The 22601-nt window shown below is 45.4% G+C and overlaps 1 protein-coding gene and 2 long non-coding RNA genes across 4 annotated transcripts in view; 2 read left to right on the top strand and 1 right to left on the bottom strand.

Moving 5' to 3' along the window:
* The window catches only part of LOC119382370 (uncharacterized), a 40514-nt gene extending 39028 nt beyond the window's left edge, over positions 1-1486 (bottom strand). For both annotated transcript variants that reach the window (XR_007415026.1, XR_007415025.1), the window contains exon 1: positions 1396-1486. This is a non-coding gene — a long non-coding RNA (uncharacterized LOC119382370). The remainder of the gene's footprint in view (positions 1-1395) is intronic.
* The window catches only part of LOC119381034 (proton channel OtopLc), a 531927-nt gene that overhangs the window by 209354 nt on the left and 299972 nt on the right, over positions 1-22601 (top strand). The gene's annotated exons all lie outside the window — the stretch shown is intronic.
* Positions 14295-15545, top strand: LOC125757082 (uncharacterized). Its single transcript, XR_007415029.1, has 4 exons — positions 14295-14375; positions 14443-14582; positions 14971-15376; positions 15439-15545. It is a non-coding gene; the product is annotated as an uncharacterized LOC125757082 (long non-coding RNA).

The raw sequence follows: 22601 nt of genomic DNA on the forward strand, positions 1-22601 counted from the left end.
GAAAAATTATGATGTCATCATTAAGTCACAAATCCTTGCGTGACGTCTTTGACCTAACGCCACATAATGCGCTGTAGCGCCCTCCTTTGGTCGGCGAACAAAACCGGAGAGCGCACCACCTCAATAAAAACAAAGACAGAGATTCGCACAAGCACGTGAAGCCACGGCTCGTGTTCCCTGCTGACTCCGATACTGGTTCAACCGTCTCCTTCCTTCGCTCCTGTGCAATAAGCTTACACAGTCATCACATGACATCGTAGCTTGGTCAAAAGTAGGCTGATCACGGAGGCAGTGCAAACCAGGTGAGGTACCTGCGATCCTGGAGGCGATGCGAAACCACGCTATGTGCACAAAGCTATCGGAGGGTGGCGGGGCAGGATAAGTACATCTAGGAAGCCTACATGGCCGGCCGTTCATGTAGGCTCCTCAGTACATCGACTGAGAAGAAAAAGAAGATGGCTTTCACCTTCGAGTCGTCTTGGATGAATGAACAAAAGGCATTGCGATTTCCTTTAATTTATGCGTTCCGCTTTGGTATTTTGCTTACTTGTTGTCGCACTATCATACTACTTAACCGCTTTCTCTGTTCTCACAGAAGTTAACTTTACAGAAGGAAAACCAGTGTTTACAAAAGTAATAAAGAAGCAAAGTCGGTGTTGCATCACATCGCCACACGCGCGCCCTGCGAGAGTAGACCACTCACTGAAAACATTCAAATGGCAACCCGCCAATACTTTTGTGGTATTGAGGAGAGGCATGCGAATCGTTACGGGGGGCTTGTAGGACGGCGAACCTCTCCACGCGTGTGACAGGGCGATTCAGGTGATCGACTACAATCGGAAGGCGTAATGCGGTTTCGTGCGACGTCGGAAACCGTTGGTCTATTCATATTTCATCCACAATCGAGTCACTACAAACCGCCCACAACTACTTATGTCGGGTATCCACAAGACACTGTGTGAGGAATATAACGTAACCATAGGACCTCGATTTTTTTGTATTACCTTTTTGAGATAACCGGTATAAAATCTTTGTGCGACCTCCTTATTAATCATGACAGATATGTAGAAATAAAAACAAAAAGGGAGACAAAAGCACATCAAAAGATATCTTGCCAACGTAACGAACCTAACACACACCTTCAGCGTTGCACCTTGGGTGCATTATGAATGATGCTCTCATGCTAGCCATACTCCCGTTCATTTCCTTAATACATCCATGGTATTGTACACATTAGCCTCAACGAAAAATATTAGCTTTGCCGCAGGACACGTAGCATGCAAACGCAATGACATCTTGATAGGCCTAAAAGATTATTGAAAAATGTGCGTGCATCCTTTTAACAAAAACAACGTAAGAACAATATGGCCGCTTTCAGGCGGGCTACTCACTTACCTTTCATATCGGCAACAAGAATAGTGCTTCCGCTTTCGTTCCTTTCGCTTAGAGAAATGTTTATGGACCTGTAATAAGCGAGGGCACGAAAAAGGTACTTTTCTCATTAAATGTTCTCTTTTCAAATACACACTATTCATAAATGTTAAAGCAAATATAGTTTAAACGCTTCTTTCATCATTAAATATCCATTATATCAACAATCTATCACCGGATCACAAGCATATATGGCAATCAGTTTACCATAAACCAGCTAAAGCTAGCCAACTGTAAAGAAAAAAATATCTGAATTCGTACATCTTGCTGTATTTTGACTTGTATTGGATCCTGTCATCTGTTCTTTCCCGTCGTCACACAATTCACAGGTATTCATTTTTGGGTGATCCAAAAAGAAAATGATTATCAAATGAAACCAAACGCGACAACTTGTCTACAGTAAGCTGGGACAGCGTACATATGTCATCAGATAAAAAAGAAAAAAAAGCACTCGTGCGCTTTCATAATCTGCTACAGAATGTGCTAAAAAACCCAAAATAGAAACATCATGTGCGTGTTGAAAAGTGGTCTCTTATTTCATGGCAGAAAACTCAAACGACAACTCAAACGCTACGCTAATAGCTACAACTACATAACATGATAATTGCTCGGGAATCGCAATACCAAACCGAATCACTGAGTTTATACTATCGCACTTGTTGAACAGCCGAGCAATGAACAGCGGCTTTCAATTAAAAGACAATGGGAGTGTCAGGTATACTTTGAAGGGAGCAGCGGAAGGAAATGGCAAGGGGGTGTTTTGCGAATGCGCAGAGAACAAGCAATTTCTCAGCATACTTAAGGGCGCAAAGCCATTCCCATTGAGAAGTGTCGAAGTCACTGTTCCACTTCTATTCTTGTGGTTACATGAGCAACGTGATGGATCGAACAGAGCTAACAATCAGTCTGAGTCGATCTGGGAAAATCTCCGAATGAGACACGCAATCTGATTCAGCAAGAACCTGTTGATAAAGCATTAACAATAGCTCGTGTTTTCTATTGACTCAAGACGCTTCTGGAGGGCGGAAATTTAACGCGAAACGATGGAAGAGTCGGCCTCCCGTCCCCGTCATATATCACTGCAAAATTTGAATATCTGAGGTAATGTGTGCCTAAAAATGGCTGTGTTAGGGTGCACAATAAAGTATTTCAAATTAATGGGATTAGGATGTCATCACATAATGTAATGACAGAAACTATAGCCTCATCTCTGGACGTCCTTGACACACACTGATACAACCGGAAGAGCAATGGCGCGTTGACCGGCTAGTTCGTTAGGATTCATAATTTACACGGAGCAGCGCAGTGTCGCAGGGACCGAGAATAAGAAGACACATACGTGTATTTTCTTTCTTACTGGTGGTACCCGTCGTGTTGCACTGCTCCGTCTGAATAATTACCTAAAAGGAATGATGCAAATAATTGCTGTTAAGAACTCAAAATTACGCATGATGTTGCTTCTTATGGGTGGTGGCGCTATAAGTACAAACCTGAAATAAAGGTACAAAGAGCCGTATGCAGAAGTAATAGCATATCTCTTTCCAAAGAAAGCAAATCGATAATAAAGGATAACGCTAGCAATCCTGATCTACCTTTTTATCAGTAGCGGACGGCAACCATAAATGTTATCCCGAAGATATATATTTAAACAAATGACAGTGTGTTAACGACATAATTGTCTGAGTCTATTCTGGAACTTACTCGGCCACCTGCGATTACGGTGGAATGTTCTATATTTCATGTATAAATGCCGACGCGGCCTACCGCGGATCAGTATATCGACGGCTGACGCTCTGTTCGCCTATATTAACGCGATAGCGTTAAAGAGCTCGTATCGCAGAAATTCCGCCGTCGGCGTCGGCGCCGGCACCGGTGGTTGTGAGCGAAAAATCATCATCTTGTCCGTGACCGAAAAATCGAAAAAGCTGCAAATAAAATAAATATTAAAAATTTTGGGCCCGAGAGAGAATCGAACCCAGGCCGTCTGCGTGGCAAGCAGGTGTTCTACCACACAGCCACGCCTCTGCTTGGAGATCCACTGAAAGTAACTTTGATGCTTCCCAAAAATACGCGTCCTGTATACCGGTGTCACAGGACGAGATGTAATATGGCAGTAATATTGCGTGGTACAAGCGTACATTGCCATCGGGCGTCACACCACGTCAATATCATAACGACTTGGTGGTTTTAAAGACAGCCACCCATTACAAAAGGCACACACATTACTGCGCGTATTTCCTTAAGACCACGTAGTGGGTGCATCGCAGCTTCGAAAAAGGTTCTCGCGCATAATTGCTCCTGGTTTAAAGCATGCTACCCATTACATAACGCACACACCTTATTGCGCGCATTCTGTTCAAGACTCGTAGTGTTCGAAGTGCGCAATAGGGGCAGGATATTGCTATCGCGTTCAACTCTTAAAGGCGAAGCTTAAGCGTCCCCCAATTTTTGCTGTTGTTTGACTTTCCTTTTCCCGGCCACAAGTTCGGCCAAATAAAGTTTCATCTTGAACACGCCGACTGTTGCCTTCGTCGGCGTCGCGACCTCGTGACAATTCCATGCAAGATGTAAATTTATACATGGAGCCGCCGTATGGGATCCACTTACTATAAAAGTTGCCGCCGGGATAGAACTTACTCAGAATAACGCTGTCAGATTGATCACTAACAATACAACAGCAAGTGTAACGTGCATAAGGAATTACCATGGAAAGGAAAATGATAGGTGTAACCTTAAGAGACAGGAAGAGAGCAGAGTGGGTCAGGGAACAAACGGGGGTTAAGGACATCATAGTTGAAATCAAGAAGAAGAAATAGATATGGGCCGGGCACGTAGCACGTCGGCAGGATAACCGGTGGTCATTAAGGGTAACTGACTTGATTCCAAGAGATGGCAAACGCGAGAGGGGGAGACAGAAAATTAGGTGGGCGGATAGATTAAGAAGTTTGCAGGTATAACGTGGCAGCAGAAAGCACAGGACCGGGCTGATTGGCGGAACATGGGAGAGGCCTTTGCCCTGCAGTGGGCGTAGACAGGCTGATGATGATGATGATGATGATGATGATCTCCAGTTCATCCCGCCACGAAATGTTCAGGCCACATTTGGTTCGTGAGATGTATTACCATTCCCACAGCTCCGACATCATCTACTTTTCTCACCCACTTTTACTTCTGTACACCTCGACAATAGTCAGTATCGACACATATCGCTATTTCAGATGTTCCTGCTCTTTCATATATCGGAACATGCAGGACTGGAGCCACCTTCCTGGAGTAATCACCTCTACGCAAGATAGTGACTGTTTTTGTGCATCATTTCCTAGCATTGTATAACCAGAAGTATTGATGCACAACCAATAAGGCACGCAACAAATCAGTAATTCGTGTGACTAATTAGTTAGTGTTGCATAATCTAGAGTTTAAATTGTTCATCTGAAGAATAACCCACCCCTCAGTAGTGCCCTTGGCCATAGAGAAAATAAATAAACAAAAAAATTAATATACTTGTGAAATGAATTGAGGTATATTGAATTGAAAACAAATTTATAGGTCCTGCGGAACGCGAATGGGTCACGCACCCGGCTCAGTCCAACATTCTCGTACTTAGGAGCACGCATGCTTGGCAAAATAGTGACATTTAGTGACAATAGCTACGGGTTGCATGAAATTAACATTTCAGGTGCAACTGTAACAAACAGCTTACGTGTGCTAACAGCGATGTCAACGTATCGCTGTCGTAATACATTACAGTGCACGTAGTGGTATCTGCACTTCACACGCATAAGATAATCGCTGTAGACTATTCTCTTATTTCGAAATAGCAGCATTACCAGCGCCGACGTCTTAATGTCATTAGAAATATACTCTTCACGTTAGGAACGTCAGGAGTGACACAAATAGATTAGCATTTTGTTTACTTTGCTGATAGGGACACATGGTAGGCTACGAAGGAAGACGTTAAAGCAAGGCATCAAACTACGAATCAATTAAGGCTGAAGCCTAATACGTCCCATGATGTCGAAACATACGACGTAGGGAGGCTTTCGCGGATTATAATAGCACCAATAGTAAAGTCACCAAGTTGTGGCGTTACACTATGACGTCAAGTGGTAATGTCATAATGACGTCATGTAATGACGTCATCCTTTGGCCCAAGATGGGCCGATCCCGGAAGTAGTGCAATATCCCGTAGGAGCCCGAAATCCTCAATGGGGGAGGAAGCAGTGGCAATGCAATTTACTGGGAACGCCATTGTGCCGGCGTTCTCACTGACAACGCCAAAGCGCCGGCGAAAGCGCACGCTTTTTTTAGCGTTAGCTGAAGTGCCGGCCATTTTTTTATAGGGATGGCCGGCGTTTATTGAGAATCCGTCAGTTCTTCTGCATATCCAGGAAATAACGCTAATTTACAATGAAGAATAAAATGCTCCGGTTACTGAGTGAACCAGTGAACCACGTAATGTACAGGGCAGGTACAGAGGGTCTTACACATTTTCTTCTATCTTGCTTCCACTTTTTTGTTGGCTATTGTCGTTAGGTGTCGTCAATTCTACAGGCGACGGCGGAGATAAACTGAAAAAAAAACATGAAAAGAAAAGATGTTTCATTTGAAATACTCATCCATTTTTTGAAGGTAAGATGCGTCCACAGCCATCAATATAAGTGCATTCCTTATCTTGTCTGGAATGCACAAATAGCATGCCTATTATCTTCATGTAGTCATTTAGTAATTTTAAAGGCGCCTTCCAAAGCTGATGTCTGCTTTTAAATGCCAAGCATTTCTTCGCAAACCTCAGGCACTTTGAGTCTATCTATCTATCTATCTATCTATCTATCTATCTATCTATCTATCTATCTATCTATCTATCTATCTATCTATCTATCTATCTATCTATCTATCTATCTATCTATCTGTCTGTATAAAAATAGGCTTTGTGAAAGTAAGAGCTGGGTGAAATGTAAAATAGTAGATCGAAACATTACGTTTCATAATCCAAAGGTCACGCGGTACCTTATGCAATTACCGCAGACAACTGGAAGGCGAAAGGCATCTTTTTTTGTTCCCCGTCTATTGTATTGATCCCGCCTTAAAGCTTTAGTTCATGTCCGTCTGTTACTGAAAATTTACACTTGTCCAAATTAAGTTGTGTGCGCAGTGGTTCATCGTACCGGACTAGGAGCGTATGTGTCTGAAGGAAACGCCGCGCCACCGCCTGTCCTTTGTGCAATGCCACAGCTCTGGGCGTGCCCGGTGGCCTCCATGAGGGTCGATTTCCCAGACGGGCACGGGTTGAAGGCCGCGCTGCTCAGGTCCGACTCAGAAAAACAAGCACGCTTAATACGGCAGGCCGTAGACGCCGCCAGGGCCCACGGGATCATGGCTGATATCTAGGTTGGGTCCCCCGCCCTCCTCTGAAAGGGACAGGGGGATCTCTCTGCTACTTAAATAGTTTGTTCATCATCATCACCAAACAGCTTTCTTTTAGTCAAATCTCTCATGTCTGTGATATCACTCCGGGCGAACTGCTCATTATTCAACAGAAGCTTACCTAGACTGCGGTGTTTCCAAACTCCTTAAGCATAGAGAGGCTTCCATTTGTAGCTCCTGATTATTTAATAGGAGGGTGTTTCCAATAGCTACATTCGTTGTATTGAAACCAAGACCTAGAATATTAGTAAGGGTTTCGGCCACAACAAAAGGCGAATGCACTGTGGAAGTCCACTGAGGAGATGCAGTGTGAAGGACGTAGAGACATGCATTGAGTATTTTTCTTTGACGCGAAAAAACTTTGAAATAATAAGCGCACCTTCTTTTAGAACGTAAGCGATTTGTTAGGGCTAAATGATGAAGTCATCATATTTGCCTGATTTCGGCATTTATGCCAGTCATTCTCAATGAAGCCCAAAAAGAGGAAGCGACAAGTTTTACACCTGCACACAGTCACTATAACCAAATATGCAATAATAAAGATTGTTCTTCATACGCAAGGTTGCCTTAGCCTCCATGAAACTTGGAAGTGAAAAAGATATTGAGCAGAGACAAGAAGCACAAAAGTGACACAGACGGAAATTCAAAAGAGCCATAGAAAAATGCGACTGCTTATTACCTCCTGGGGGATTAAACCGGGGGGGGGGGCGTGTGCGTGAAGCTAAGAGAACTGTTTGTGTTGCCTCCAACAACGGGCTTCAAATGTTCAAACAAGTATCATTCTTTCATCTGCCAGAAGCTACCTTTCCCGGGACACGGCAAAGCTACGCAAGGCTGCGCGTGATGCGCCCAACGGCTGTGTGCTCAGCTCGGGTCCGTAATGTCGCAACACACGAAAAGCCTGCCGAAGCAGATGCATCTGCAGGAGCATTGAGGTTGCACTTTGATACAGCCCGTCCGCAAGGCCCTACGTTCTTTATGTGTTTCTTTATGAGCGACGGCTTGACCCGCGATGTGATATTCATAAAACGGCGACTGTCCTCCGCAATTTGTGATTTCATGTTGCTTACTTTTCTGATAATCTCAGCCCTTGGTAGTGCGCTGTGGTCATTTGGTAATTTTTGTCGTCATTCATCATCCCAACAATGTAAGGCATTGTTGAGCATGTACAATTTTCTCTTTTTTTGCAAATCAGCAAATTCTAGCCATCTGGCACACACGTCCGCGTGGCCACGCGGCGATGAATCTGGCCGGTGTTTACGTGTACAGCCCGATTGCACAGCTATTGATACTTTTTCTTTTACTAAAGGTACTGAAAATTAATGTTGACCGGTTCATATCAGTGAGATGATTGCTTTTTACACTAACTTGCGTTCTTAACATTCTTACTGCAGGCAATTTCTGAACAATTACCTGTCATTTCTTGGATAGAAGTCTAAAGATCTCTCAACTGTGCCGTTTTCGTCCTGCCCAAAGTACCGGGATCGTACGCATATAGGTCCATTATCCCTCTTTAAGGCGAACGATGCATGTGAAAGATACACATTACTGCTGCTATTTGCCACCTGCAATAAGAAAGAGGCCGATAAGTGCATTCAAATCTGTTTGCAGCATAATATCTTTTTTACGCGTGGAACACACTGGCACAGTTACATGGCTTTTCTTTGCAGAAGATTCGCCTCTCGAAAGGATCTTGAGGAAGCTCAAGCCACCGCTATAGCGAGTGTTGGTCACGCGCCACAACGAACACTGTGCACTCTTAAAGGAATTTCAAATAAGAAAAATGCCTTTTGCTTACGAAAACTTGCAAAAACAGTGGTGTACGGTTCTTTTGCTTCCCCACGTACCATTTTGATTTGCGTAAGGATAATTGTTTCACATAAAACACTTTTTATGAGCTAAGGTTGTCATGGGCCACCGAAACACCTTAGGCCCATATGACAGAGTACAAGCTGATAATTGGAACGTAATATTTAAAAAAGCATTAAATATTAGGCCGCTTTAGATTAACAGGTCTGCCTGTTTTGGGGATATCTACAAGCACACTGTAATTTTAGGCGTATGGATGTCAATGCCTAATAAATAATTATGCACAAGAGGAATCTCTGCACCGGCACTGAACGGCGGATTAAGATATCATGATTTTATATAACAGATAGCAGGTGTATGGTTGTGAACCGCGAGCGCTCTGTCTGTTTGGTGCTTTCCAATGCTATGTTCTGTGTAGGGTTGGGCGCGTATGTGCGTCTTCTGTGCTGATATGATTATGTGTTCCCTGTATAGTAGCATTTACTTTTCACTATTTTTCCGTGATAAGTGTGTTTAGATGATTGGCAACCGCCATGATGTGGGTGTTTTGCTTCGTCAAAACGCCTTTTTTTTCTTTGGTGCAAGTGTGCTAGTTATACACACGGTGAAACCCCCTTTAAGGTGTAAAGTAGTTTTCTGTGAAGTGTGAGAAAAGAATTTGCATACTATACCATGCACACTTCTCGCCGGCCGACGCTTTGTTCGCCGCTATTAACGTACAGCCTGCATTGCTTGCAGTTTGGCTTTTCGTTTTCCGGGCGCAAGTTCGCCCAAGTAACTGGTTACGGCTTTAATATCCTGACCGCCGTCATCTTGCCCTCACAACCACGTCATGATATCAAGTTCCAGATTGGTCGTAAAGATCGGTACCGAGCTTTTGAAAAAATATGCAAAATAACCAAACGAATTGCTTAGAGATCAGAGTAGGTCACATCGAGAGTTAGCTGTGCGGCACGTTTGGCGCAACGGCCTGAACTTGCTGCTTCTACGCACAGAGCTCTTCAACCTACTGTCGGCCAACGATAATGGCTGTATCTTTGTGATGTGAACGATATACAATGAAAATATTCTTTCCTTACGGCTATATCAAGTTCATGAACACCAACAGTGCTACCTCGAGCGGATGAACCATGTCCGAAAATTTTTTTGCAGCGTCGTCAAGATACGCTATTTTTACGTGGGTAATCAACAGAATTCCACATAAAATGCAACGAAATCGTCAAACACAAAAGAAGACTTGGTGACACCGTACGCTGTGCATTGTTAAACTTGGCGCTTTTGTTCAGTAAAATTAGTTACAAATTGTTTTTCGCAAAGTTCGTGAAAAATCACTGCATTTTTCTCGTGGTACTGTAAAGCTCACACTGCGTGCTGTCTTAGACGTTCTTGAAGCACTTTGAGCTATTAGGAAGTTTTAAATGCGAAGACTTCCATAGCGAACTCAAGGCACTTTCAGCGTATCTATCTATCTATCTATCTATCTATCTATCTATCTATCTATCTATCTATCTATCTATCTATCTATCTATCTATCTATCTATCTATCTATCTATCTATCTATCTATCTATCTATCTATCTATCTATCTATCTATCTATCTATCTATCTATCTAGCCGCCTACGTCTGGGTGCTCTCGTGATCGCCTCCTTAACTTAGTGTATACGAAAATCGGCATGGAAGGGTAAGAGGGTTTGACGAATATGACTGTCTATGAGGACATGAAAACTCACAGGGTCTCTTGTGCATTCACCCAAGACGACTGGAAGGCAAAATCCATCTTCTTTTTATTCTCCGTCGATATATTAGGGAGCCTACATAAACGGCCGGACATGTAGGCTCCCTAGATGTACAGTGCCGTCCACTCTTACACTCTAATCACGGTAACGTTTAGGACAGCATAAAAAGACATGTAACTTATAATTTATAAGTTACATGGCTGTTACAGCAATTTTATCTTTGTGTTTTCTTCATTTCCCTCTCTCATAAAGGTTACATCGACAGTAGCGTGCCAAGTTAAAAGCTAAAGCACCGCGATGAGCATTGTAACCTTTAGATTGTAACTTATATAAGCGCAATGACTCATCCGTCAGGGGACCTACACTATGGAGTGGAAGTTTATTGATCAATGTGTCACATCGCCATCTGTCTTGTTCAAGGTTGGCTTTATCAATTGAACAGCGGATGATGTACACACAGAACGGGTCTTGACAGCAGAAAAGCAAATCACAGAAGCAGCGATTTTACATTGCGGCATACTGAGGCAAGCGATGGTGGGGTATGAACTAAAACTGGAGTTCAATAAGGTGAGCCCGCTTCCAAAACCCGTAATTTATGAAGTGACATAATCTGCACAGACATCGGCAGAAGCACAAGAACGAAAAACTATCGTATGTTGGTCAAATGTTTGTGCTAAACAACTTATTAAGTAGCTCTTATATCTATTTTGCTTTTAAGCCGCAGAAGTAATTAATTTGCCTCCGGGAAGCTTCGCATATGGCGACAAGATAAAGTACTGTGAGCACACGACAACCGACCAAATTAAACTGACGATGCGATCGAAAGAACCATCCCGTGGCGCGAGAAAAATATTTTTCCGAGACTCGCAATACAATTTATTCCAATTTCGCTGTCGTGTTGTCTAGTTTGTTTCTTTTTTTTTTCGCGTTATAATTAACGGATCGTAAAGTGCAGCAAACGTCACGGGACAACATAGCACCAAACACGCTTAACCGTCATCAATTCGCCAACACGGGAGAAAAAGATGCCGCTGAGTTCACAAAACAGCGTGGGACGGCCGCTCCAGTAGAGATGCCGCGTAGAGAGATGTATGAGCTCGCGGTGAGTAACAAATGTGGCGTCCTCGAGGCGCCGCTTCAGCTTTATCGAACCAGGGACGGCGTCATCTCTCCTAGGCTTTGCACAGCTTGAGGTGTATGCCGGGAAGAGCATTCGAATGCGAGGCGGTTGGTGCGGTTGTTGAAGTCGCGTTTGTGCAGTGCTGCTCTTTGTTTCATCGATTTATCCAGGTTTTACACTCCGCGCTTTGTTGACGTGCGTGGTCTAATCGTGTTGTGTACGTGAGTGGCGTGTAACTAGTGATACAGCACGCAAGGACAGTCATTAACGTGCGCGATCCGCCGCAAATCAGCCACGAGGCATTGCAACGGGCACGTTCAGTGGGCTGCGCGGCCGTTGCGACGAGCTGCATTGCTGATTCTTCGCTTGAGACTGGCAATTGTCGAGCGGGTTGCATCCGTTGTTACGTTGCCCGAAGACAGCAGTAAATGCGATTTGCAGGTAAGCAATATTCTCTCTTCAGTACGTTATTTGCTTGTGTGTATGTACTTATGTCGCGTGTTTACCTGAATTCATGCTCATGCTTACGCTACTGTACGAGATGGGTCGTGTCATTTTATGTTTTAAATAAATCGTGTCATACGTTTATGTAATGCATTGTTATTGGCAGTATTTGCTCTGCGTTTGACATTACAAGATGAGTGTTTGGGCGTATATTATCAAACATCCGACTAAGATCATTCGTTATCATACACGTTTATGTGAGAAGAGATGAAGGACAGAAGTTTAACCCTTCTTGCTGTCGCCGTCTTGGTACCTTCAACACGCTCGATGAAGGCTGCAATCACGGTGTGAAATACTGTAGGCGGCATAAACAAAGTGCCCCAGATCAGCTTTGCCCAGACGAGCTCTGCGTGCGCAGTAACTCGCTCCTGTCAATGGCAGTCTGGGCTGTTTGTCATGTCCTTGTCACCGGTACATGATATTTCGTGGCGTCTATACGCAACCTTTCGCCATGCTTCAAACTCGGCTGCGGTAGTTTTAGGTGGACGTAGTGAGGGTTTAAGGAGGTAATGCGGGCTAGTTGGTTGTGATCACTGGTGTTCATTTCGGTAGCACAAAGAAAATCAGACACATTTAAAAAAAAAGCCCTCGTAGAGTGATGTAGCGCGTCGCGTCTGTGCAACGGGTTTTTGTGTGTTTCCTTGCAGTAAAGTCAGTTGATCTCTAGCGCCCGTCCTGTCCACGTGTCCTCTCTTGTCTTTAAAAATTTCTTTGCGGTACTGAAATGAATAAAGCTTTGTGTTCACGAAAGACAATGAAATGGCGTTAAGAGTGCGTTCTAGGTGTAGTTTTAAGTGTCTTAAAGGAAATCACTGCATCCTTCCGTGTGTAGCTGAATGTAGCAAACCCGAGGCACTGCGCCGACCGAAGTAAACATTTAATACACACACACAAAAGGACGTTTAGGACGTGAAAAATTAATTGTTAAATCCAGTGCTTTGGCTGAGCACGTTTCAGGGGACACGCAATCGACTGGGGGAAGGCACGTGCTCACACTAGAGAAAAATGACTGTCACGACGTCTTTATCTCGAGTCGCTCTTGATACACCACTCCGTGTGTGTGCGTGCGTACGTGTGTGTGTGTGTGTGTGCTCGTGCGCGCGCGTGTGCGCTCGCGCGTGCGTGTGCGCGTGTGTTTGCTCGCGTGCGTGTGTGTGTGCTAGCGCGTGCGTGCGTGTGTGTGTGCTCGCGCGAGCGCGTGTGTGCGTGTGCTCGCGTGTGTGTGTTTGCTCGCGTTTGTGTGTGCGCGCGCGCGTGTGTGTGTGTGTGCTCGCGCGTGCGTGCGTGTGTGCTCGTGCGCGTGCGTGTGTGTGTGCTCGCGCGAGCGTGTGTGTGTGTGTGTGTGCTCGCGCGCGCGCATGAGTTTGTGTGTGCTCGCGTGTGTGCGTTTGCGCTCGCGCGTGCGTGTGTGCTCGTGCGCGTGTGTTTGCTCGCGTGTGTGCTCGTGCGCGCGCGTGTGTGTGCGCTCGTGCGCGTGTGCGTGTGTACTCGCGTGTGTGTGTGTGTGCTCGCGTGTGTGTGTGCTTGCTCGCGTGTGTGCTCGCGCGTGTGTGCGTGTGTGTGTGTGCGCGCGCGTGTGTTTGCTCGCGTGTGTGCTCGTGCGCGCGCGTGTGTGTGTGTGCTCGCGCGTGCGTGTGTGCTCGTGCGTGCTCGCGTGTGTGCGCGCGCGTGCGTGTGTGTATGTGTGTGTGCGCGTGCGTGCGTGTGTGTATGTGTGTGTGTGTGCTTTTTGCTTTAGTCGGCTCAGTGCCTCGGGTTTTCAACGTCACCACGTATCAACCCAACCAGACGGGCTTCCGTCAGACTTCAAACTTCTGCGTCTTGACCTAACTTGAAACCTTACCACAAATATACGCTGAAGTCATCTTCATTCCATAGTTGCACTCATACAGATCACAATGTACGGCATTCAAAATTCAGATAATTCATGCTCATACGCTGCTGTAAGAGTTGGGTCGAGTCAGAAAAATAAATTGTCATGCTTTTACGCATTGTTGCCGGCAGTATTTGCTCTGCGTCGCTCGATTACGTCTAACTGCTTCGCTATCAAAACGGGGCAGCTGAGAATATGTTACGCGATAAGCGATACGCTGTGGCTTAACGATTTTTCAGATAGCACGAATGCCAGCAATCGTGCGACGTAGGAGTTCAAAGGGGGACATGGTCAGGTGTGGTTGGTATGTCTTTCGATGTCCTTAGTTCCTTGGCGATAAAAATTTGTTCTCTGGCACTGAGATAACTTTTTTTGTGTTCTCGTTCTGTTCTAGGGTGCAAGCAACGTGTCATTGTGGTTAAAAAAATGAATCAGTATACATGTGATTTAACTGTCAAAGCCGGAATGTTTAAAGGTACGTAGACAACACAAATGATTTTTTTCCCGCCATATTAAATGTGTTGCGTTGGAAATGTTTACAGCATACATCCCGCCCAAGGCATGCTGGGATGATCTCCTATCAGGCAGCTTGGAAACTTCCAGACGCCGATATGCCTTACGTTCGGTGCAGCCGAGGTTATGAACTGTCAAGTGGAATATGCCCCTTGAGGAAAACAATTAGGTACGAGCATATTCAAGCTCCACGTGAAATGCCAAGTATGGTCACAGAAAAATGTAAATTGCAATGTTTCTGTTTCTAATCACCTGCTGTCGTGTTTCTGCTACTAAACTGTTACTTACATTATTGTATTGCTGACTCTTGTGCTAAACAGAAGTAAATTGCATTTGGGATTAACGTGCGTTTTCAAATAAGATTTTTGTTTTCCGATAAACGTATTGCACAGGTAGTAGATTTGAGGAACGCTTATGTATTGGTCAAGTAACACCCTTTTTTTTGGGGGGGGGGGGGGGGGTTGGAGTATGTGTCTCACATTACGTGCTATCGGCAGTTGTGTGCAAAGTGGCAGTAACCGTTGGAATAGTGCAAAATAACGGTCCTCTCCATTTAGGATCGACTGTCCAGCGAGGAGATTGCGGAATCAGCAACTGACATATTGACTGATGAAACATGATGGTGCGTGCAGCAAGAGAGGGTTTGACTGCAGATCCTGACCACCTGCTCCTGTAAATTTGTACCAACCACAGGCGAAAACAAGAAGAAACGCTTTGAATACCTGCGGTCTTCTATCAGCTAGACAAGTCCCTGAAGCTATAAATCAATAAACTTTGATGTATTCTGCTTTGGAGGTATAAAGCAATGAAATATGAATTCTTTTCGAATGGTGCATGTTTTTTTTTCTTCAGAAAATTTCTTGTGAGCACGCACAACCCGAGCAACAAAAGTAAAGGACTGACAATCACCCTCTTTTTGGCTGCCCTCTGGGTTTCAGCTGTCCTGCAGTACCAGCATTTATGGTATGCCGCACACACTAGTGTACTTAAGGAGAAGCACGACGCTGATCACGTATTATTTGCAGGGGGCTCCACTCAGTATAACAGCTCTACCCGTGGCCCACCCACCCAGATGTCGCCTAACAAAGGGTATGTGCCTCTTTTTTCTTTCGATCTTCTTTCTGCGACACATTTCGGACCACTCGCTACACGCATGATCGGCCCAGCCAAGTATCGTCTAGCAAGAGAAGCGTGGCTCTTCCTTTAGGGCTTCTTTCTGTGCACGCCTAACCTTTTGTACTTCTTTCTGCGGCTTTATTATGCAGCGTACAAATATGTACACAGAGTAATGAGAACTTTCACGGCGGTGTCATATGGCCTGCCCTGTCCTGAATACACACGCTGGAGCTTTGGAATAATTCTGGTACATGTCTGCATAGATCACGACAGTTGCGGTGTCCGTGGCAAGAGATGTACGCTTCCCTAATCGCAAGAAAAAACACAAAACAATTTCCTTTGGAGTTGGCTTAGAGCTTGCATGCATCATAACGTCACACCTTCGCCCACAAGCATCGCGTCGTTCAAATGCGGTCTGCCACTAAAACGATAATTAAGAAGAGCAGGTGATTGACAGATATTCTTAATCATGAGTTGTGCCATGTGTATCAGACAAGTATCCTCTCTTGATCCAATTACGTAGATGCTTAAGCATTACAATTTGCATCTCTCGAGAAAACCGCGTTCCGGCTCTTGATATGCGCTCTTGGTATTATTGTATGTTTTGCGTATGCATACATTTGCATTTACTGCGTGTTTTTCTGATAATATCATTCAGCATTCGTATATAATATGCACAAACGTACCAGCCAGCTACTTATTACGCGATGATTTCAGACATTTCTTTGGGTTTTGCGAGAAGTACGTAAAACTGACTTAACGTGGCGTATGGCGAGTGGTCTGTATATCAATTTTGAATATACTCTACGCCGTGAGGAGCAGTGTTAATTCTCCGCGCACTTCTTTACCGCCTTCAGCAGCTTCCCTGCTTTGTCAACTTCCCATTTTGTCAGTATCCACGTTTCCAATGCTGATCCCATATTTGAAGGTGAACAAAATGGCAAATAGCCCTATAACAAATAGACGGCTGGTATTTATTATCGGATAAGACACAGTTTGATAAGCACGAATCACACAGTCAATGAAAGTGCACGAGCAGCAGAAAAATAATTGAAGTGTTATAATCACGCCAGCCTATGCTTAAACTGCATAGAAGTTGGACCAAGAGAGGATGGCCTGACACGTATACCATGATACTGTTATAAAATCTCTGGTCTTCACTGATATTGACGGGTCGACCACATTTTAATAATAATCGCGGTTCATCATTGCTGTAGTGCATGCTAACTCCAAGTCGCCTCGAATATGCGAATGTTTTGTTAGCTGCCTCTTCTAATGAGCGAAGGCGACGCGTTTGGCCTCGGTCACCGCAATTGTCACGTTCTATAAGCAGTCATGCACTTGATTTATTACAATGCGCCATCGCGTGTGTTCCGAGAAGCACCTTCCATGTGACACCTTCCGCAAAGGTTCGCATTTCTTAGCGTACGTATATGGACGGTGTATTAAAACCGCACAAGGAAGCGCGGAAAAAACACGAGGCATGCGCAGCACGAAGTGCGAAAGAGTGGAAGGCTGTGCTTCCGTTGCTGTGGCACAACTGGCTGATCCATGTGATGAGCGTAACCTCCTGGAATGCGTCGAAGAAAGAAGAGCGAAGGAAAGAAGAGGCGCAGAGCGGTGGCCGTATAAAATCTCCTGCAAGCCGTTTTGTGTAAACACTATACCGTGTACTGTACAACGTAACCTCTATTTTTACGTGATATGGCCGTATAAAATCTGCTGGAAGCCGTTTTGTGTAAACAGTATACCGTGTACTGTACAACGTAACCTCTATTTTTACGTGATGTGGCCGTATAAAATCTCCTGCAAGCCGTTTTGTGTAAACAGTATACCGTGTACTGTACAACGTAACCTCTATTATTACGTGAGAATGCTCGATACTGTGAACGGGTACTAAAGGTTACTAGATAACTTCTATTTTATAAGTACACAAATTTGTGAAAATGTGCACCTTTAGTAAACGTTACCGTGCTTAGAGTGTAGGGTGAACACGGCTCAGCGTGACCGCGCTCTGCGGAGCGCCAGTGCATCCAGCGCTCATGCTACAAGAGCAACGGAACGAGACGGCTGAACCAGAATCGACGCCAGCAGGGAACGCGAGCCTTGGCTGAATGCGCCACTGCGAAGCACCGTCTTTTTTTTCTTCTCTCGAGGTCGCACGCGCTGCGGTTTTTTTTTTTTTTTTGCCGCCCCAAGGAGGGCGCTACACAGCCCTTATGTGGCGTTATGTCACATGGCATCACGCGACAATTTGTGACGTCATTATGACATTACAACTTTTTGCGATCTGCCACGTCATGACGACCAACGTTACTACAACAAACTCAGTTTCAAAGCTCCGTATCTCCGCCAGCGGAGGAGGGTGGTCCGAACGGCGGTCGCGAGAACTAGCGGCGCTGCAGTTCCGTCTTGCGCCACTATCGGCGCGTCGTCTGCTGCCACGGCATAACGCTGCGGTCTGCCGCGCAGTTGCTCGCGGCAACTGCGCGGCAACTTTCTTATTGTGGTAGTTAGGTGGATACTTAGGTGGATATGCATAAGGTCGTCTGTATGCATTGGCCCGCGTGCGTTGTTCATTGATTGGCTAAGAATCGATGTTCGGTCTACATTGCCACGCCCATTTCTTGTTTTATTTTGATGTATTCGACGCTGTTCGCGAAGCAGTATTCGAGAAGCTTCGCGATTGTAGTAGATCGTTTTGTCAAGATTGCGCGCCGCACGCTAGCTTTGTCGAGAGATAACGCCGCCACCAGCGATATCGCTGGAAAGTTCGATAGCGCCTGTATAAAAGCCGACGCGCTTGACCGCTTGTCAGTTGATCGATGGTCGACGCTCTGTTCGCTGCTATCAGTGTATTGCTGTAGTTTGACTTTCAGTTTCCCGGCCACAAGTTCGGCCAAATAAAGAGTTTCATCTCGAACCTGCTGACTGCTGCCTTCGTCGACGTCACGACCCTGTGACAATATTTGAGCTGTCTACATTGCGCTTAACACTTCCAAGCATAGGAGTTTCTAAGCGAATGAGGGTTTTCAGCGTAGTTTGTATAACTACCACCACAATTTTAGCCGCTGCCGTCTTATCTAGACCAAGAACAACCCAACACGTTCGCGAAAGCCTTTATAATGTACAAAGAAGCGTACTTACTCGAGATACAAAAACGTTCTAGAAAAACAGTACTCATGTTTCTACAATTTATTGAAAAAAAGCTTTCTCGAGAAACATCACCAATCTTTTGCAATATTTACCAGACACGTTTTCGCGACGGTTAAAGGGATACTGACCCAAAATCGAAACATTTTACGATAACTCTGTAAATGAAATGTCAGTGTGCGATTACATCGAATAGATGTCGTCTGTGAGCAATTTTTTCAGCGGATAGTTGTATTTTCATTGTCTCATCTTTCTACGTCGCATCCTTCTACGGTGCCTTAAACAATTCGAACAGATCGACCGTGATGTGAGCACCGAGCAGTTATTCGCGCGTACTCTGTCGCTAGAAGAGTCGTCAGTATTCAACTTCAGTTTTTCAACTTCACTGAGCAGGTTCCATGCCCGCAGCACTTCTTACTCTGTACGACAGACGTTTGCGTTTCGTGCTGTAGCCGTTCACTAGACAGTTAAACTGCTCGTCAACTACAACTATATTTTGCACAAGTAAGTCTCCGTTCTTGAAGCGAAGTGTGGGATTGGGCTAGTTGGTATTCCATTATTAAACTGCTCAGCGCAAAAACTTTGACACGGTACACACAGAAAAGACGAGGACCAGCGCTGGTCCTCGTCTTTTCTATGTGTACCGTGTCAAATTTTTGCGCTGAGCAGCCCATTCCCGAGCCGGCGAGTGTAAAATAATCCGCACTTCTTCTTCGATACCTCGCCGTAAAATCTCTCGAAAATCCACTGCTTTGAAGGCATAGCGACAGCTGACAACTGATCGAAGTTCAGTGTGATGCGACTCTCAGTCTCGGTAGCGTATATAGGTAATCGCCTGCCTTTCGTGTTGCTGTTCTATTTCTGGCAGCTCCTCCAAACTGGGCACTGGGCTTTCGCGGGACGCCGTGCGTTTTGGGGGGTATTTGCGCCTAAAGCCCGAACATTTTGGCTTTGAAATGTGGGGTGGAAGTGCTGGGAACAAGCGCGGCACGGCACCGGACGCGAGTTCCCACTTTCCACGTGGGATCAAAACTTCTTGTCCCGCAGCGACACGACGATAGTGCTTTACAATGTCGTCACTCTCAAAATGAACGTCACAGACCTTGCATTTCGCAGTAAGCTTTCTATCTTTGCGATGCGAAGCTTGAATGGCGTAGGATCTTTTGGAGGTCCGAAGAAGTGTCATGAAGCGGAGTCGTTGCAGTAGCCGCTCTTGCAGCCCGGCGCAAAGCAAGTGGGCATACCGCACTGTGAATCTGTTCGCCCTCGTTACACTTCCTACATCATGCACGTGTCTTCGTACAAGACACTAAGCCTGGTCAAGAACAGTCGCAAAAATGACGAGCTAACAAAGCGCAGATGACGCTGTAACCCACGTGCGCTCGTACATTGGCGGCGCAGATCACAAGAAGTACACGTTGCTGGGCTAGTCGGTTCATGTCTAAGTACAAGCCACAAAGTATGGCTGTTTCTTGCGCGAGGAAATAACGAGGGAAGGGGTCCAGGGGTTCAGGGCAAACAGTCGAAAGTTTGCGCTCCCCTGGACCCCTTCCCTCGTTATTTCCTCGCGCAAGAAACAGCCATACTTTGTGGCTTGTACTTAGGCGCAGATCACAACAAGCGCCAGCCGCGGGAGCTAGACATGACTGCAGCGCCACTAGTTCTCACGACCGCCACGCGGACCGCCTCTCCGGCGGAGCTTTAAAACTGAGTTTGTTCTAGTAACGTTGATGACGACGTCATATGGTGACGTCATCACGTGATGATGATTTTTCGGACCACTCGTCCCCGACGCCACAGGACGCGAGATATCGCCGACGACGTGGGACGCCGACGGTAAAATTTCGGGCTTCGCGAGGCATATAAGGCTTTGGAAAGTTACGTATCATATTGACATGATCGCAGCGGAAAGTGCACTTCGTTTCAATACTCGTGTGTGCGCTCTAACGTGAGTGCTGGCGTTGCGTGAAAACATAACTTACCCTTTGAACGCTAGTGTTGTCCATGTGCCTGGTAAGCCCACGTTGTGCTCACAACTGCTACACTTTGTAAAACACGTCCATCCACCTCGTAACGCGTTGCTCAAAGCCAAAAAATGCAGCATAGAACTACTCGCTGAGCGCTTCGTATGAAACATATTCCCAGAAAGCATGGTATCTGCCGAACTTTTTTTATAATAGTGAAATTTTGTGGCGCTATATGACTGAGAAGAAAGAATATTCACCTTCCAAGGGTCTTGATATTGAGAAACATCATAGCCCAAACCGCGAAGCACATTATTAAATGCCGCTGCAGTGGTAATGAGGGTCCATAGTATCACTTCTCTGAACATCGCCATAGTTTGCCTGCTTGTAGAGCAGCCAGGGCGTTTAGAGGCCCCTCATTTATACTGTTTAGAAGAAAGCGGCGTACTTTAGCAAAGGGCAATGTCAGTAATTATGCGATTAAAAAATCCCGGCGAAAGAATCACTCCCGAAGATTCTATTAAATACTAAGGCCCACGTTTTTCCGGGCTTCTCCTGCGCCCTTTCTCACAATACATAAAAAATCAGTGTGCACAGGGAGCACGCACGTAGATTGCACGCGCGTATAGACACGTCCTGTTTACGCCTACACGTATGTATTGTTAAAATGAGGGGGCGTTTGCGAAACCTAAGTAGCCTCACTTGGAGCTACTTAGGTTCACCATCGAGGAGTGTTTGGCAAGAAAGACGCGGAGATGTAAAAAACAAGCAAAACACGAAACAACACAAACGTTTACTACATTTCTTCTGGTGAGCGGTGCACTCCGAAGTGTTTAAAAGAGCTGACGCCGTGCTTCTACCGTGCAAGCGCGAGCAAAGAGGGCGAGAACGTCCGCAGCGGTTAGCTCACTTCCATTTGTATTATCGCCATACTGGGCCTTTCGGTCTTACTGGCTGTCCAGGCTGGCGCCTACAAGCCTAAACAACCCAGACTTGCTGGCGTCTTGCATTAAGCTGTCATTAGATTTCGCGCTTGCGCAGCCTCAGCCCCTATATTTTAACGTGTCGCCTAGTGCAACTTACGCTATTTAAACCTCTCTGTTACGAAAATACGCCGCAACAATTCATGGCTAATCTTTTCAGGCATCAGCTGACGCCATTCATTGCGTTGTTTTATGCAAACGACCACCAATCACTTGATTATCCTGAAATATTCGTCGTCATCAAACGATTGATATTTATTATGTGAATGTGGAAAACTTGCGACAGAGCTCGAGCTGAGCGCCACGTCTAGGTTTTGAGATTCGGCTGTAAAGTCTATACCTTGTAGAAGTCGTACGATTGCCGTCGTGGACGTACGTCTACGAAAGGTTCGTAGATGCATTGTGTAGAAGAGCAACGAGCACCAGTTCAACCACGTTCTTGTCAATCAGTCGTTAAATTAAGAAGTGCGGAGCCTGACAGCCTGATTTAAAGGTGCCTTTCACTGCATCGTTCATGACTGAAAGTTCAAATTTTGGTGACCTGTGACGTCACGGCATGATCATGAGTTTCGCGTCACTCGTTTCGACGCCGGCGACGACAGTCACTTGTCGCGTTTGATCGATATCTAAGGATTCGCCTTAAAAATTATAGGTTACATGCGTCAAAAGCTTCGCATGTAGTGGTTCGAACCTTCGCATTAAAAGGATTAACTCGAAGTTTTAAAATATTTGCCTAGTATGTCTCCATGGGAATGCAAAAAGAAAACAGCATCCCTGTCCCAGTTTTAAAAACCGCACCAAACTTCGAGCAATTGTGTTCATTTTGAGGGTGAGCAACGGCACTTTCTGTTGTACTAATTTTCACAAATTGGTGAGTCACTAAAATACATCTTAATTCGCTTGAATGTCGATAATGATGACTACATTTTTTGTACCCACATGCCGTGTTTTTCAGCGTCTGTAGAGGCACTG

Source organism: Rhipicephalus sanguineus, chromosome 2, assembly GCF_013339695.2.
Source record: "Rhipicephalus sanguineus isolate Rsan-2018 chromosome 2, BIME_Rsan_1.4, whole genome shotgun sequence".
Taxonomy (NCBI): Eukaryota; Metazoa; Arthropoda; class Arachnida; order Ixodida; family Ixodidae; genus Rhipicephalus; species Rhipicephalus sanguineus.